The sequence below is a fragment of the Aethina tumida genome, chromosome 1 (genome assembly GCF_024364675.1).
Source record: "Aethina tumida isolate Nest 87 chromosome 1, icAetTumi1.1, whole genome shotgun sequence".
NCBI lineage: Eukaryota > Metazoa > Arthropoda > Insecta > Coleoptera > Nitidulidae > Aethina > Aethina tumida.
In genome coordinates, this window is record NC_065435.1 from 69,994,728 (window position 1) to 70,013,547 (window position 18,820).

At 29.8% G+C, this 18,820-nt stretch overlaps 1 protein-coding gene across 3 annotated transcripts in view; it reads left to right on the forward strand.

The window, feature by feature from the left end:
• LOC109608827 (uncharacterized) overlaps positions 1-18,820 on the forward strand; it is a 127,453-nt gene that overhangs the window by 5,674 nt on the left and 102,959 nt on the right. For all 3 annotated transcript variants that reach the window (XM_049965793.1, XM_020025377.2, XM_049965794.1), the window contains exon 2: positions 1,588-1,690. The gene's annotated coding sequence lies outside the window, so the exon portion shown is untranslated. The remainder of the gene's footprint in view (positions 1-1,587; positions 1,691-18,820) is intronic.

The window sequence follows — 18,820 nt, forward strand, 5'->3', positions numbered from 1 at the left end:
TTGAGGAATATAAATAGATATGCTCCAATAATACTGAACAAAGTAAATATAATTTTTTTTATTATTTTTTAGTTCGATAAATTTATTATCGTTGTGTAAAAAAATATTAAATTAAAAGCATTTTAAATTTTTTTGGTAAATATATTTAAATAAAGCTTACACAATACAAAATTCAATTTTTATTTAATATATTTCCATAATTACAGGATTTGAATATGTATTTATTAGTATTTTTTGTGATATTAAAAATTGTGATTAATGTTTACATATTTGTATAAAGAAAAAAAATTGTGGAATATAAATAGAAATGTTCAAATAATCCTGAACAAAGTAAATATTATTTTTACTGTTTTTCAGTTCCGTGTATTTATTATCAATGTATTTAAAAATATTAAATTAAAAACTTTTTCAATCTTTTCAGAAGAAATATTTATATGAAGTTAACAAAATACAAAATTTACTTTTATATATTTTGTTAGTATAATTGTATATCTTAACCCATATTTATTAGAATTTTTTGTATATTAAAATTTATGATTAATATTTACATATTCCTGTAAATATAAAATTTGTGGCACATAAATAGATAAACTAAAATAATACTGAATAATATAAATATAATTTTTTACTGTTTTTCAGTTAGATGAATTTATTATTATCGCTGTATTTAGAAATATTAAATCAAAAACTTAAAAACGTTAAATTTTTTTGTTGAAAATATTTAAATCAAGTTAGTACAATACAAAATTTATTTTTTATTTATATTATTTCCATAATTACAGGCTTTAATACATATGTATTAGCATTTTGTGAAAAATTGTTATTAATGTTTTCATACATTTATTGTCGATGTATTTAAAAATATTATATTAAAAAATTTAGTTCAATTTTGTTGCTGTAGTTATAGGATTTAATACATATTAATTAGTATTTTTATGATATTAAACATTGTGATAATTGTTTAATTCAATAATTTAAAAAATACTGAATAAAACAAATATAATGTATTTAAAATAATATATTAAAAAATATAATTTTATTGCATTTGTTTTCGATGTATTAGAAATATTAAATTAAAAATTTTTATTTAATATTATTTAATTTAAATATTTTTTGAATCTTTTCTTCTCAGTTACATGCATTTGTCTTCGATGTATTAGGAATATTAAACAAAAAAATTAATTTAATATTATTTAATTTTAATATTGTTGTGTATCCTTCCACAATTTATATCTGAGTTCAAAGGAAAGCTTCACTATACACAATTTTTCATCTATAGGAAGCTGCTGTTTAAAACGTAGATGGATAAAATACTGCCACATCCTTTGTTTGACCGATCAAAATTCTCCCGAATAATAAAATAAATTAAATCACGAATATTAAATTACAAGTTCTCGCTTGGGACAATTTTAATACACTATAATAAACTTGAACCTTCGCAGATTCGAATGTTTTATCACATTTGCGTTAATCCCGTTTGTACATCGAAAACTTTTCGGAGGCAAAAACTGTAGGGAGCACGGAGTTGCAAATAAAAAAAAACGTTGTCCCCGGGTGTTTAATAACTGGATTTTTTTCATGTTGCAGGAGGCAGTCGGGATCAAGGAGGGCATGTGGTAGGCGTGGTTGGGGGGGTCGCCTCCCCCCTTCGACCTGGCGCCGGAACGGGTCACCACGGCGACCTTTACAGGTAATTATTATGGGTTTTTAATGTTTCACAGGGATTTCAATCCATTTATTTGTATGTGGGTTTGGACGGGGGAGTCGAATTTGGCAAAAGGGCGTTCATATTATTTGGGTTTGCAACGTTTTTCATTGGTTTTTTTAAGGCATGAGAAGTTGTTTAAAATATTTAAATTATTTTTACTATAACAGGAAAATTCTAATTAATTAAGGGATGTGACATAAAAACCCAAAAAAGTAGTGGTATGTGTATTTGTTTTTGAAGTTCATACTAACTAGATTCGAGATCCATTTAAAGATTGCGTTTCTGTGGACTGTAATTTTAATTAAAAATTTCGCTGTGCGTGTCACGAAAAGGTTTTTAATAAAAATATGCATTTCTCTGTACTAATCTCACCCAAAAGAACTTTCCAAATCCCTTATCGTACAGAAAGCAAAGATGCTAACAAACATTCTAATTAATTCTGCAACTTTTTCTGCTCAACGGAAAATATAATTAAAACTCATTTACATATAATTTAATTTCCAAAAAAAGAATTAATTAAGTTCCGCGAACGCAGGCATTTGTCAAGTGTTCGTTTTTTATTATTCATGAGCACAAAGCGAAATTTTTGATAATGACTTTCAGTTTATGTAAATAAAGTCCGAGAGAAAATAATTCATGAAGCGAAGAAAAAACAAATACTTAATTACTGTTCGAGCTTGAGGAGATTGTCCCTGTTTGCCAAAAAAATTACAGCCATCCTCAATTTCCTTCTTTAATGACTAACAGGCAAAATAATGGATTTTTCTGATTAAGTAAGAGTTATAGTGTTTTTTTAGTTAGCTTTGTATTAACAAGATTATATTCGCACAAAGCAACTTTTAATGACTCAGGTTCTAACTTCTGACACCAAACTAACGACGTCATTCATTACTTTGTTTTTGTAGCAACAAATGTTTTTAAAAAATACAGAGAAAACCAAAGACAAAGAACATGAAAACGTTGCACGGAAATTTCCGATAAACTCAATAATAGTTCGATTTCATAAAGAACAGGCAAATGGTGAAAATAAAAATGTTCCGGGCAACACCTTCCACTGACAGAACGCTAAATCTGAATCGAATAATACGCCGTATTCAAAAACTTGGAAATTGCCTCCGGAGAATGTAAAAATGCACTTCCCATCCGAACCCTTGCTGCATGAAAACCTTACACTCGCACTTACAATAGCAATTGCTTCCACTCGAACTATTTTACGAATCTTGTTCTCGATGTTCCCTCATTTTAATTTTATTCGAAGCCGATAATTTACTCGAAGACTGTGATCTATAGACTTTTAAAAAAGTTTAAATTCCCCAAAACAATTGAACTCGAGTGAAGAATTCAATTGCTTTGAAGTTAATTATACGAATCGAATTCTTGGGTTTTCCTTGTAATTTTTTTGCTAGGCAAATTTAATCAGAATCAAGTTTTATTGTAAATTTAAGTTAAGGGTAAAAATTTTAGAAGATTGTTTAAAATGCCCTAACATACTTGATAACGTTATATTAAGTACAAGGTACTCAGATATGGCCGTCAGCATCTTGAGAGGCAGATGATGAAAGAAAGTAGATATTTAAAATGTTATTAAAAAATTGCTAGATGTCATTAAAGTTGACCAAGAGGAATGTGTGGGAAGTAGTAAAATAAACTGTTTTTAAATGTATTATCTTTTTCCTTAAGTTTCCAAGTACTGTAGTTGAGAATGTACTGTCAACATTCATCTCATCACTGTTAGTAATATTGTTAGAACTTTTTACTAACAAATTAGAAGTTAAGCTATGAATATGAATTAACTGTATAAGAATAGGCTGATATTCATCTCAAAAATCTCATATTTGAAAATCTATTACCCACTGGCCAAAGGCGTAGGTATTCCTATTGGTCAACTTCCACACTGTCTAACTCCTCTGCTATTGAAGCAGCACTCTTTTGAATATCTACTTTTGCATCAGAAATATCTCTTTGAGGTAGTGCAAGGAACATATAAATGGATTTTGGATACACAATTTTAATCTAATCTAATCTAACCTAATCCATACTAACTTAACATATCTAATATTTACTATTTTTGTAATAATTTTATTTTAATTAAGTTATGTTATTATCAGTGATTAGCAGTTTTATTGTGTATTCCATACACATAGAATACAGTGTGACCCATTTAAGATGGAAACACCTTTTTTTATTGATATAAGATTTTAATGGATAATAACTCTAATAATATAATATGTAATATAAAATTACTCTCTATTACTCGTTACACATCTATTTTAAAATTTATTATTATGATGACACAATTAGTTTAATTCTTGCTACCAACAAGTCAGTATATGAACTTCTTCATACTTTATTTCATGATTTAATTTAAAAGTAGAGTTACGAATAAAAAAGTTACAGTTAGATTGGACACACTTTATCTACATCATAATCAAATAATTATTTAAAGTTAACACTTTTTTTATATATAAATAAAATGTTTACTCCATAACATAAATAATATAAAATTAACTAATGTTGGTTAATAAAAAATCCAATAAGCAATAAAAAATTGAAATTAACTTTTATTTATTTAATATAAAAATGTTTATGTTTATACAGACGTTTTATTATTGCAATTAAAGCAGAATTTAATTGTCCTAAAACCCATAAAAAGTATTATATTACCAAAAAGACATTTCTCGTTTTTAGTGTCGTTTGGATAAGTGATGAACTGCGTTATATCGAATGACTTTCATAAATAACTCATATAAATTCCCGTAAAAGTGGAAATTCATACTTTATGTGGTTGATCGATGCATTTAAACGTCGAAGAAAAAATTAATTGAATGATTTAATTTTTATTCATACATAACGATAGGAGGGGCAAGTGTAAAAAATCTCTTTTTAAATTGCACATTGACATGAATTATTTATAAAATTGGGTCTCCAAACAAGTTTATAAGGCCCTAAATTAGCAGAAAAAAATGCGCCGGGTACCGTTCAAATTTATAACGGGGACAAACGCTCAAAGAAATTAATGCAAACATTCATTTTTTCACTTGACTTGAAAATTATAATTGAAAATTATTTACATATAATTTAACTGTACAAAGAAATTAATTATATTCCCTTCGAGTCTTGCGCATTTATCAACCGGCACTTTTATTATTCATGGCAACCGAGGGACATTTTTCATAACGACTTTCGCAGTTCCTTATGCGGAAAAAATTCAGAAAAGGAAAATTATCCTTCAAGGCTGGTTTTAAGCTTTTAAGCACGAACTTATGAAACAAGGCAAATATTTGAATAACGCAGAAGCCGTTTGGATACACATACACCTTTTAAAATCTCGTACCTCCGGAGCGTGGCCGTACTCATTTACATTTACTTTTTGAAAGACAAAAGGGATTTCGGGAGCACTTGCCAGACAATACTTTAAACTAATTTCTTTTTCACGTTGAGATTTATTATATTCCATGTTTTGTTCAATGTTTAAAACCAGTTGTTTTTTATTCTATGTATTTAACATGTTTAATTTCTTATACATTGTATTTTTATGTGATCAGTCAGTCAGTATGTTTTCATTTTTAAATTTATATTTTTAAAATACTCCAAGAAATTGATTTTTATTAATATATTCTGAAAAAGGGAAAGATATACGTATTCACTTTTTCTATATTTATTTATTTTGTTTATAATTGTTATAAAAAATCTTAAAAAATATTGTTAATCTAAAAAAATTAAAATTTTTTAACTTAATATGGAGTATTTTCACCTCTACCATAAATGACCCTAAATGCCTCACATTTGTTCTTAGCCAAAATATGGGATCGTATTTCATTTTGGTCCAAATTCTCTCACATGTCGAGTAGAAGACGCTCCACATCCTTTAAGCTATTCGGACGGTTAGGATGGTCCCTTAAACGTCTCCCAAGAATGTCCCAGATATGTTCTATTGGATTAAGGTTTGGTCTGCGAGCTGGCCAGGCCATAGCATTAATACCAACGTCAGCAAGATAATTTCGGACAACATAGACTGTATGTGATTCTTCTAAAATGTCTAAAATGTATGCTCAGCATTAAGGTTGCCGTGGAAACTCACGAACGAGTCTCAAATTTAAAAGTCTCAAAAAACGATATTTGAGCCGTTGTTGTTACCCCGACTTCTCTTAGTATGGTTACCAGTTTCCATGTACCGTTGTACATACAGCAATGGGGGATGTATGGGATACACCAAACCATTAGCTTATTCTACGCTAACTAAAAAGAAAATGGGGATGATAAATGAGTTAGAAACTAATGTACTAATTTACCAGAAATGAAAACGTTTAAACATTTTTCAAAAGTCATATATGAGAGTGTGTCAAAGTTAATACAAACAATGTACTATTTACTTAAATAAAAAAATTTGTTTACTAAATTATAGGTGGTGCGCTAATTTCTTGGAGCAGTGTATGGAACATTTTAGTGATGGCATTCTACCAATATTGCCTTCCTAATGTTCGACACGCCTCAACATTTAATCTTCTTTGCTGTATACTCTTCATAAAATCTCTGGTCATTTCGTTGAAAACTCATTAATCGTATTTTATATTAAATTTCCCAACTAATGTTTTTAAATTAAGACACATTTTTTTAATAAACCTTTGAATATTCAGAACACGTTTGCGACACTCGTTTTTGAAATTGGTTTATATGCAAAGAGTGTCATTTAATCTCGCGTTGAATTTTTCAATGAGCTACATTTCTCGAAATAGGTCACCTCTATATTGTTCCATGCAGATCTAAAATTTAACTGACCCACTAACGCACAGTACCCCGAACTTCTTGCCTTCCACCCTCCACGTTTCGCTAAAAACATTGCTGTTTAAAGTTTAAAACGGGCAATTTTTCCGAAATAACTCCGAAGTGATATTGTAGGAATAATTTTTATTGTGCGCCCGCGTACGTGCCTCACATGTCCAACTCCCCCGGCAACGCTCCAAAAGTCGTATTTCGATTGCGTACGGTTTAAATAATGGTCCGACTAACGCGTCCCGAAATGCGAGAAGTTGGGGCCAGACGGATCCTGTCACGTGACCGACCCGAAAGTCCAAATTACGTCCCCCAATGTTGACGTACGCGTGTCGTAAATAAATTATTTGGCGAAAATATTACTTTGTTGCGCACAGGATGGATGATTGTCTCGGAATGTGCAAAAAGTAAATTGAAAAGGGGCGAGGAGGCATTAATTAGCATTTTATTTCTATTGTTGTAAATTGATAGAGAACAATACTGCATTCTTTATTACAGCTAATTAACAAACTTAAGCCAATTGCATATTATTTACTGATAATTTAATAATATCATCAATTTTGTTTTAATTTAGTTGGTTTCTTTTTAAAAATATCAAGAAATAATAAAGGGTGTTTCACAACTTCGAATATTAACCACATACTCACTGTTACATAAGAAGACCATTTTTCAAAAGTTCAATCAATCTATAAAAGTTGTTCAAAATTGTTGTTTCCATTGATTTGAATGCCAGCTCGGGCCCCCCAAATCCAATTTTGGCAGACTAGTTCAAATGTTCTTTCCTCTTGCCTGCTGATCTCGAAAACGCAAATTATCGCTGGCTGTTTTGATATTTTTACCCCCTATTCGATATACCTCATTTCTAAATGTCCCCATAAAAGAAACCTTCAGTATTCGAGGAGGTAGAGGTAATTTATCATTTTCAACTCAGGTTTCACACACTAAATTCTTTTTTGAACTTTTTTACAACTTATTTTGATAAAGCGACTACTTACGCAACAGTATGTAGTTGAAATTTATCGGATAAGTTGCGAAACATCGTGTATATACTAATAAATCAAAATAAACATTTTATTGTATAATATATTCAAATGTTTCAACTAATATCTACCATAACTACCAAATATTAAATGATTTTTCATAACTAATAAACATTACAAATTTTAATGTTTTAAATTATTTTAGGAATCTCTCACTTCATATCAACATACAATAATAAAAATATTTTAACCCATGCATATCTTGAAAATGAAAAATGTCATAATTTAATATACTGTGCGTCTTTTGTAGTAAACAATTTGAATTATATCAAAAATCAAAATACCAACTGCATATTACAACAAATATATTATCAAAATAAGTTTTTAATAAACTATATTAAAAAATTAAATGAATGTTGCATAAAATAAATAAAATTGCATCAACAACAGAACTTTTAAACCAACAATAAAACAGCTTCCACCATTCTGGGATACTCAAAATTAGTGTATTTAATGTTAATACTGTAAACTCAGGATCACCGTATAAATTAAAATGTTAACAAGTTAAGTGTTTTATTAAGTTATTTTATTACACTGACTTCATATTTACATCCATCAACAAAAATATTTTAAAACATAAATTGGTTAAATTACCAGTTTTTAAAATATTTAATTTCAAGTCATCATCAGAAATACTGTAAAATTAAGATCGAGACATTAAATTATATCGTTTTAATTAGTATTGATATACTGTATTGGTCATTTTACAATGTTATGGCCGTAACTATTTTACTTAATGTCAACAATTAAAATAATATTGTTTTAGTCTAATGATGATTTATACTCTATTTTAAAAACTAATATTTTTTATTCTGTAAAATATTACATTAAAATATCTTAATTAAGCTGGACATAAATAAAGCAACATTAATTTTGAAAGATTTTTTTATCAACTAAATGAGAAACGGTTAAATTATTATTAAAACCAATTTCCGAAATATTTCATGCCTATATTCGTCTTAGCTTCTTGAAGGGTTCGTTTAAATTTGTGTAATTTTTATGTCGGTTATCAATTTTATCCTATATGTTTTCTGTAGGGTTGATATTAGGAAATTGATGGTCTTTTAACGAATCACAATTTTAGTATTGTTATCACACCATCGTCCCCTCAATGTGTAGTAGCTCATTGTTGATTAATATAATAATAATAATCGACTGAACCGTCACGGATCATTAATATACTATAAAGTCGTAAATTCATTAAAGAATAAAATTAATTTGTCTGGTTGTATAGTAGACACAACAATAACAGAAAAGACATTACATATACTGGAATCCAATTCAAGTAGTACAGCTCATATTTTAATACAATTTAATAAGTTCCTATAGTTATTGCCACCACTGTATGTATATTTTAACAACAATAATTTTCTTATTTCTCTCATCATGTTAAACGTTAATGTTTTTTTGAGATTTTAGTTTGCCCAGTTTACGTTAATATTCAACATCAAATATATTTTAATTATGGGTCTGTTATCAATTTTAAAAATGTAGTTTAATACTTTACATTATGTAATTATTAAAAATACTAAACAATTTGTAAATTAAGATGACGACTTTAAACTAAAATATTTTAATGAATATTGTTTTATGTAAATTTTATGTCAACATCCAGCAATAAAAACATTTTAAACTAAGAATCTCTTACTATTTTAATATCTAACTTCTAGAAATAATCATAACTACTGAAATATTAATAAATCAGAGTAACCTTATTGGTGTAAGTATTTTATTGAATATTATTTTATGTAAATTTTAAACTAAATAAACTTCTCATTTATCACAATTATTAAATTATAAAAATTTGTTGTGTGTGTTTTGAATAAAATTAAATTAAACAGAATTTTAATCTATGAATCTATTACTATTTTAAAAATTATTGTAGTTCAATATTATACATCGGGAAATAATTACAAATATTGATAGGTTAGTAAATAAAGGTCATCAATTTAAATGGAAGTGTTTTATTTTAATAAATATTGTTGTATATTTTAACAAAAATAATTTCACATTTATCACAAGTATTAAACAAAATTTTAAAATCAAAATCATCATATTAAATTTAATTTTACATTTCATACAAAAATAAATTCCATTATCACTTTATCAACTCTCGCACAATATAATAAATAAATAAGTATTAAAAAGTAATTTTAGGATTTTATTGAATCGTATCCTCATATTTTGTCCATTAACAACCCTATGCATAAATTACTCTACATCCAAGAATTTCATCGGAGTAGAGGTGTAACTAAATTGCGTGATTCTGACGTGTACGTGTCGTAAATAAATTATTGTTAAATATTACGTTGTTATCTGCTCCGCGAGAATGATGTAGGTCCGCTGGCTGCGTAATTTAATCTCCGTAATAAGTTAAACCGAAATTACAAACGGCGTTAACGGTTGATGAAGTCCCGTGCAAAAAATGGTTTCGCCGATGTGCAGTGGAGTTGCGATGAATTAATACGACGTTCGTGTCGTTTATCAAATATACGGGACAAATCGAATTTCGCCCGGAATATGGGTGGTACGTTAGTTCTTTCGCAGCAATATGATTTAATTAAGGAGATTTATGCAAACATTTAATGAAACTAATTTTAATCTCGCGGAAACGAGAGAAAGGAGTTAGTTGGTGTCGTGACATGAGCTACGGTTGGCAGCAATTAGGGCGGTAAAACCCGTGCTTGTGGACGAACTACATCGGGCTTTCAAGTGAAACGCCTACAAAGACTGGGGATTACCTCACGCAGCAACTAAAATAACACCTGTGTGGATCTTTGCCATCGTGGGGCGCAACGAAGGTGCGAATTATTCTAAAAGCATGAGATATGTGCTACGTGGCCTCATTACCGCAGTTTAAGGGATGAAACGTGTAACAAGAGCTCCGCGTATGTTCAACCTTTATTAATGTTTTGTGCCGAATGTTTTCCTGACTGACGCATTATTTGTTCAGACGACGATTGTGTCTTTATTGATTGGAATGCTGTTTTCCATATTTATCTGGAACACATCACCGCGAAAGGTTTTAGTGCATTTTTCCAATTTAAAATATCAATGGATCCGTACTTCTCACCTCGTTTTTTCCAGCTCCCGCATTCGAATACCATTATGCCATTCAATTCTTTTAAAAGCCTGGAAATAGATTTCTTTTCTTTCGAATAAAGCACCACCAAGCCACACAATAACCGGGAGCAAATTAAACAAATGCATATTGATTGGATCAGATATCTTGAATAATTTGATTTCGGGCACGTTTTTCCTTTTGCTCCGCTTTCTTAACTGGAACCACAATGACTTCCTTTATCTTTGCAAACCGTATTCCTTTCTTTTTCTAATTATTTATGGTCTAACTTTTATTTTATAGCAATTTATTGAGTTGTAACAGAAACCGTGTTATCAAACATCTGTAAAATGCATAATTTATACAGTTTCTTGCATGTTTGATAAAGACCAACTTTAAAAGTCATGCAAATCACCGTATCACATTTCAGCACTCCCGCATCATCATAAGTTCGAAATGAACAGTGATCAATAATAACATGTGATCATTTAATATCGCTATTTTGGTCTTTGACCCGTTAACAATGGCAAACATCCTTCATCCATATTTCACGATCGTCGATAATTTCTGCTTTGAATGTGTAATCGTTTCATTGAACGCAATCACTCTATTTCTCATTAATTATTGGTAATGGATAATAAATTGCACGGTGTTGCCACAAGCTTATTTATCTACTGTAAAGTTGCACGGGGGATAATTATGGCTGAAACTGAGTAAAAATTGGACTCCGACACGAAATTGACTCATAACTTATTCTGCATTTTTCGAAGGACTTATGCATAATTTTGTTCTGAGAATTTTCTTGCATTGTGTGCTGTGATGAATCATATTCTGAATATGAATTATTGAACACTGAAATGTCTGTAATTTACATGCAGTTGTCGGTGATTATTGATTTTTCCTTCAGTTATTGCTTAATAATTTACAATTAAGAGGATGCTTATTTGGATTTCTAGGAACATTAGCATTGTCATTTAATTATTTACTTATACTTATTTAAATAGAAGCGATTGCTGCAAAAAATTACTGGAGATTGACTTTATATTATAAAGGAACGTTTTCTATTCCGCAATTCTATTTATTATATTTAGTGTGCAAAGTGACCAGAGGTGAAGGTTTTGACTCAAACATTCTAAAGTTTTGGCCGTTTTAAAAAAATTTTGGAACAGTCAAGCGATTTACGGCCCAGGAAAATGAAAATAAACTTTATACATGTATAAAAATGCATAATAAGTGACGTGTATATACTTGACAATAAATATTTCATACATCGACTGAAAACCATTAGACATATACATAATATGTATAATAATACATATTATGATCTTAACGATATTTCACTGTCAGGATAATGAGAAACAACTGGGAAAATGAGATTATTAAATACAAAATCTTTTATTAAGTATTTATTTGGAAATAATTAATCGAAAAATTTAAACAGTAAGGTACTAGGAATCATTAGAATTTTAAACAAGATCACATAATCGGCATACTTTATAACTTTCCTGTCTAAGTATATCCAGACAAGTGATAGACAAGAAAGAAATAATTTTGAGGTTTTTTACTAATAATACAAAAACGCTGTATTTGAATGCAATGTTAATGTTTTATTATATTATATTTATATTAGATATACTAATCAAAGTAATTAAATATCTTTAAAAAATCCAAATATTGTTTACGTAAATAAACTGATCGAAAAAAGTTAAGCATATTGCCTTATTTTATAATCAAATGATTATTTATTAAAAATTAAAATTGTAATAGTAGAATTGTAATAAAAGAAATAAGAAATTAAACCAAGGATAACTTAAAATTTATTTTACAAAATAATTAAAAAATTTGTTTTCACATATAAAATGAAAAATACACCATTTTTTTTAAATATTCCAGCTCTGCTTCCTATTACAGCTTGTACCCTACGTAACATACTTCTTACCAGTTCATCCACATGATTTTGATCCAAAGCGTCCCATACTGGATGAAGTTGTCTTAATTCATTTACAGTATGGGAATGAGGCTGGTCAGCAATTAATATGATCTTCCAAGCATGTAAGGGTACACTCTCGATTGGAGCATTTTTTAAGTTGTTGAGGACAACCCCAGCTCTGACAGTCTAGCGTTGTCGTTTAAAAATCGAAAGTTTGGTTCCAAATTCCATCAATAATGTTCAACAATGTTATCGTTGTTGCATAAATTTTACCGGTCATGCTACGGTTACAGATGTAAAGCTCCGTTCTACCTCCTAGAAAAGTACCACCCCATACCCATATGGAGCTTGGTACGCGTGAACTTCCTGCACTTAACGTGGATTTATTCTTTGATTTGGAGGTCCCCAGACTCGTACTGACCTTCTATCACTACATACTCCAAATCTGCTTTAACATACAAACATCGCAGAATTTCACTCTTTAGGTCACAATTCTTTTTCCTGACAAACCAGCCTGAAGCATTCTTCTGATAAATGACGTCTATGCATGGTTTAAGAAAAGGCAGTAAAAATTGGTTGTTAATTCTTGAACAGGGTTAAAATCAACTGAATATTTAAATATCGACTGAAGCCTGTGATGCGTTTTTTCGACCTCGTTGTTTATTGTCTAAGGTTTTATTGTATTCATTTTTACGTTTTTATTCCCAAATAATCGATGTATATAGAGCGTATAAAAATGTATGGTTTAACTTATATTTTGGTCGAAATATGTGAATTCCTTCGATTAGTTTAGATACCATATAATTAAGAAGTTGTCTGACCCGAATGCGTCTGCAGTGGACAAGATCTTCGTCACGACTGTCTGATTGGCTAATTGGCGGAAATTCAAGTGGCAATGAGCTTTTTCACTACGTACCTTGCATCGGAAATGCAACAACAGCGCTCATTATTTAATTTGTTGGTGTTCTTCACATGCTTTTAGCTGACAGTGATGTGATACACAATTCGTGTCGCCTCTGTCCTATGATGGAAATTCGAATTCCTTCACTGTAAGAATTGGCCATTAGTATCTTTATCTACAAATTTATCAATTACTTATTTATATAATTTAATAAGAATTATACTTGAAATGAATAAATATTTATTTTTAATTTTCTCCTTCACTGACCATGAGATGATTATCGATCTCTTTGTCCTGTACTATTGTGAAGTTAATTCGACGTTGTGTCAACATTTTTCACAGAAGTAATTACCATTTTCGATTACTTATCCCTTCGTATAAACGAAATTACTCCATTATTCTTGTTCCCAGTTTATTACTGATAACATAACTCTTTTTGTGTTATTTGTCAAACAGAAAACCGGTACAAAGAAACATCCATACATTACAGTAAAAATCTCCATATTCATGGAACATAATTCCGAGCAGCTGAATTACATTACGGCGCGTTCTCGAGAATCGAGGAGGTTGTTGTTTGATCCCTCTCGTCCCACCCTATTGATCCGCTTAAGAAGCTGACATGGCACGTTACATATTCGCGAATATTAATGATACTTCTTAATTAGCATCCAGAGTGGCGTGAAATCCATTTACGTAGTCTGCACAGACTACATGTCGCGTGTCAAAGGGCATCCAGTTCTCGGTTATTGGGTAGGGTTTGTTAGTTCAGTCACACGCATCCCCCCAGCGAAGAAAACGAACTGCACACACACACAGACACACATCACACCGGCACATATTGAATGAGATCCGCGGAATCGGTTATGCAGGCCGCATATGGAATTAAGTGACGGGAATGCCTTTCAACAACAAACAACTCTTCCTCCTACGGCTTACAAGGGGAGCGCATGAATACACCCTAATTATGCCACCGGCTTTCTATTCGGATTTGTATTTAAAAACGCGCTGTTTACACACTCAATTGTGTTGAGTAGGCGTCTAATTAGGTTATCGAAAAATATTTTATGCAAAAAAAAACTCGGCAGTTGGTTCCCCCAATTTAATTCAATGGGGTAAAATTTGACAATTTCCAAATAAGATTTAAATATACAAAATCCTAAGAAAATCCCAGTTTTGAACCGTTCATATTGAAGCCGTAATTTAAAAGGGTGTTAGTTTCGACCCGTGTCATTCTGGGCGATGAGATTTCTTTCAAACCAATATATTACGTTTCGTTCATGATGATATTTTAGATATAAATTTCTTGACTGGTTTGTAAAAGAAAATGGGACTTCAAGAAATTGACAAAAGCACATAAACAGAGAATGTGACACTGTCTTTTAGAAATGATACTTATCAGCGTTCTTAGAAGTTTTTCTGGTGTAACAAGGTTAATATTTTTCAACACGAGAAATATAATAAAAATAATATTGAATTGTGATATAATTCCTAGAGATAATATTAAAGACATATAATGTCTTGATTTGCTTCAAATTGTACAATATTCTATTCTAACTTTGACGTCTCAAAATAACCTTTATTTACATTCTTCTGCTCCATACATCTTTAATAGTTATCAAAAGGTTATGTAACTAGGTTATAAAAAACTAAAATAAAGGAAAACGTCCGAAGTAATGAAAATATGATTTCAGGAAATCAGTCATAAAATGGGGGATTTATACATGGATATGTCAATTTTGCTTTAAAATCATACTATATTCTGAAGTCTGAAAAACACCTTTACAAACATGATAAATATTTTATACCTATTCAATTATTACTTTTGTAGCTTTTCTAATGGGACAATGTTATTATTTTTTAGTGTGAAAAATAAGTTAAAAATAAAAGATGAAGTGATGAAGAATATAATTTTTTAATTGATAAAGAACATTATAAGAAATATTTTCAAAGACATAAAATAACTTCTACTTCTACATTTCTCCTTTACTTAAAGAGAAATTTTTGAGATGGAACACAGTTAATATTTTTCAACATGAGAAATAAAATAAGATTCGAAATGATGAAGAAGATAATTGTAAGAAATATGATCAAAAACGTAAAATGCCTGGTTTGAACAGACTAAGTTAATTTTGCTCTACAACAGTAGAATATTTTGCCACTCGTGCTAGCGAAACGTTAGAAAATAATTTCAACAAACGTCGACCAATAAATCCGAACAAATATAGATATGAAAATCATTCTCATCTTAGTAGTCGCCACTGGAAGAATGTAATTCCAAGAAATATTATCAAAAACATAAAATAGGTTGATTAAACATACTATGTTATTTTGCTTAAAACCTATAGGACATTACTTTAACAATGTACCATAATCTCCAAATTATCTTAACTTACATATTACGTAATAAAGTAAATTTTTCAACATGAAAAATAAAATGAAAACAAAAAAAAAAAATATTTGAAACATAAATTCATATATCTCTAAATACTTTTTAGAAGTTGTTGAGTATGACAAAATGAAAAGAAAAAGCTAATGATGAAAAATGTAATTTCAAGAAGTAATACCAAAGAGAAAATGATATTATTTGTCCAGTGGTATGTTAATTCTGCTTTATCCCCTACAATTGTTTCTTTTTTATAAAAGTGATCAAATAATAAAATCAAATATACAGAAAATAAACAAAACTGATATCCGATAATATTAGAAAAACACAAAGATGTTGTGCGTTTGACTTTGATCCGTAACTCAATTTTTCTTTATTGTTCTCCCCCTTGTAGAAAATCCCACTTCCCAAGTTTTCGCTTTGTGGCAGTTGTAAAAACGTACCATTCGAACGTCCGAATTGCTGATCAGATTCTCTTACAATTAATACGCCCGAGATAAACCAGTGAAGTTATTGTGCGAAGTAAAGGGCGTAGGGTGTAACGACTGTTCGGTCTCTGTCAGTTCGGTCGCACGCATACGAGGACGAGACGAACGGAGGCGCACGTCACACTGGCACAGATTGAACGGGATGGGATGATCCTTGGAATCGGTTATGCAGGACGCATATCGAATTAAGTGTCGAGAAAGCCTTTCCACATTTTCTCGGCTTAAGCCCGGCTCCAGTCAACTAAGGTGATATTTATATGAATGGGATCCCGGGAGGGTCTGGATACACGTTCCACTTTTTCTTCTCCGGGCTTCGCCTCGGACCAAATAAAAAGTCGGGATATGTATGGAAATCGATTCGGGGCTTCCCCCCGCGATTTATGTCGTTTCCTTATCGCCGCAAAAATATATCCCTAATATGTTTGCTAGGGATGCATATTTCATAAATACGCACGCGGTTATTGTGTCGATGGATCCATTCGGGAATTCTAATGCTACCTGTATTATAATGCAGCGTTGCTTTCTTTGTAACGAAATTTTATGCCATTTTTTATTTTAATATGACCACTACGATTATTGAAATATGAAATCGCACTGTCTGTGCTGTTAGATATAGTTTTTATATACTTGCAAAATAAAAAGGTCAATAAAAACAGAAACACCAGACACGATCAATGTTTTATTAATAAAGTTCCTGGAAACTTATTACTTTTTTATATGCTATAAAATTTTAGAAAGTTAAACAAAATGTGTGTACTTAAAGTTTGGAAAACTGAGAAATTTACTGGTACTTGCGGTAATTTGTTTTATACTCCATCAGAAAAATTGAATATTTGAGATGTTAAAGAATATTTTATTAAATTCAGTTTCAATTTTAGATACAGATTTTTAAAACAAATTCGTTTTAAACCTGTCTATCTCATTTTATACCTAGAAACTTTTAATGAGACAAGTTTCAGTGCCATTCACTTATTTCAACTTTCCGGTAACTATCTAGCTAACATACTTTACAAAAGAAACATTCTTTTTAATGAATTAAGTTTTTAAATCACTTGAAATTTTCTTTTTTCGAATACGATATTAATTGGTTAAATTTTATTTATTGATTTAACGTAACATTCACAAACTAGTTTCGAAAGAATTTTGTATTCATGTGTATGTTATAAACAAAAAATACGTTAAAAATATGTTACAGCCAGATCCTAAAGAATTCTCTTTCTTGTTAATTTTTAAATGGAACAAGATATCGATCACGAATATAAACCATATAAAATTTTGAATTTAATTAAATCTTCTTATTAACTGTTTTTTAACAGAAAAGGTGAATTTATGATACATCATTTAAAAGGTATTTTTATTAAAATATTGAAATACTTTACTACTATTTTTATTCTTTATTCAATGTTATTTTGCAGCCTACAATCGGATCAGTAGTTATAGAGTTGTTGTTATAGAAGTTAAAGTTTCAAAAAAACACCGTCCAGTGTTATGAGAATAAGAATGAAAATAATAGTAGTTAAAACATTATTATAGCTGTGATATTATGTACCGGAAAAATTAATTTACCTTTTTAATGTTTAACTAAAATAACATAGTTGTATGTTATATGTTTGATTTTATTCAACAAAATAAGTTCTACAAGTAAATTCATGTTATGTAAATCTGGATTTTTGAAACTGAAGAAAAGATTAACCTGAGCTTTCATCTCCAGAATTACATTAAAACTTAAAAATTTGAACGTTGTCAAAAATAAATAATAGTCACATGGAAAATATTTAGACTTCAGTGGCGGCAATATTTTTAGATATGTATAATTAACAACATAATTCGTGCCTTGACATGTAAATTTAGTCCGCAAGATAGACCTTTCAAATAAAAAAAACTTTTATCTTCATTACTATTTGAAAATGAAAGACATGGCCAGGAAAATAATTTATTCATTACCGTACTTTCCGTTTGCCAATCAAGTTTATCGCACCAATATATGCTATATATTGGTACAGTCCACGATTTTTTGTCTCGTATTCAAATGGGCGGTTTAATAAACATTTTGTCGCAGTAATTTAAACTGGAAATACATGTTTATGTATTAAAAAACCATTGTCGCTATATCATACATATCATACAAAAAAGAGATGCAGTATTAAAAAGTTTTCTAAAACTGAATCCACCAGACACATACTATTAAAACTGAAGAATCGGGAACTTCCTTTATGTCGGTATCTGGAGTTGTTTCATTTGCTAGAGGCACGCTTCAGCTACCTTACATTTTGAAACATTAAGTTATATTTTATTTTAAAGAATTCAACAAAATAAGTTCTACAAGTAAGTTCATGTCATATAAATCTGAGTTTTCGGAATTGAAGAAAAAATTAACCTCACTTTTCATCTCTGGAATTAAATTGTTTGAGACTTAAAAATTTAAATAGCGACAAAAATAAATAATTGTCATACGGAAAAATATCTAGATTCTATGATGGATTTTCCCATTTATCATTTTAAAGTCTCTAGTGTGACCTCTCTCTGAATAAGTTTT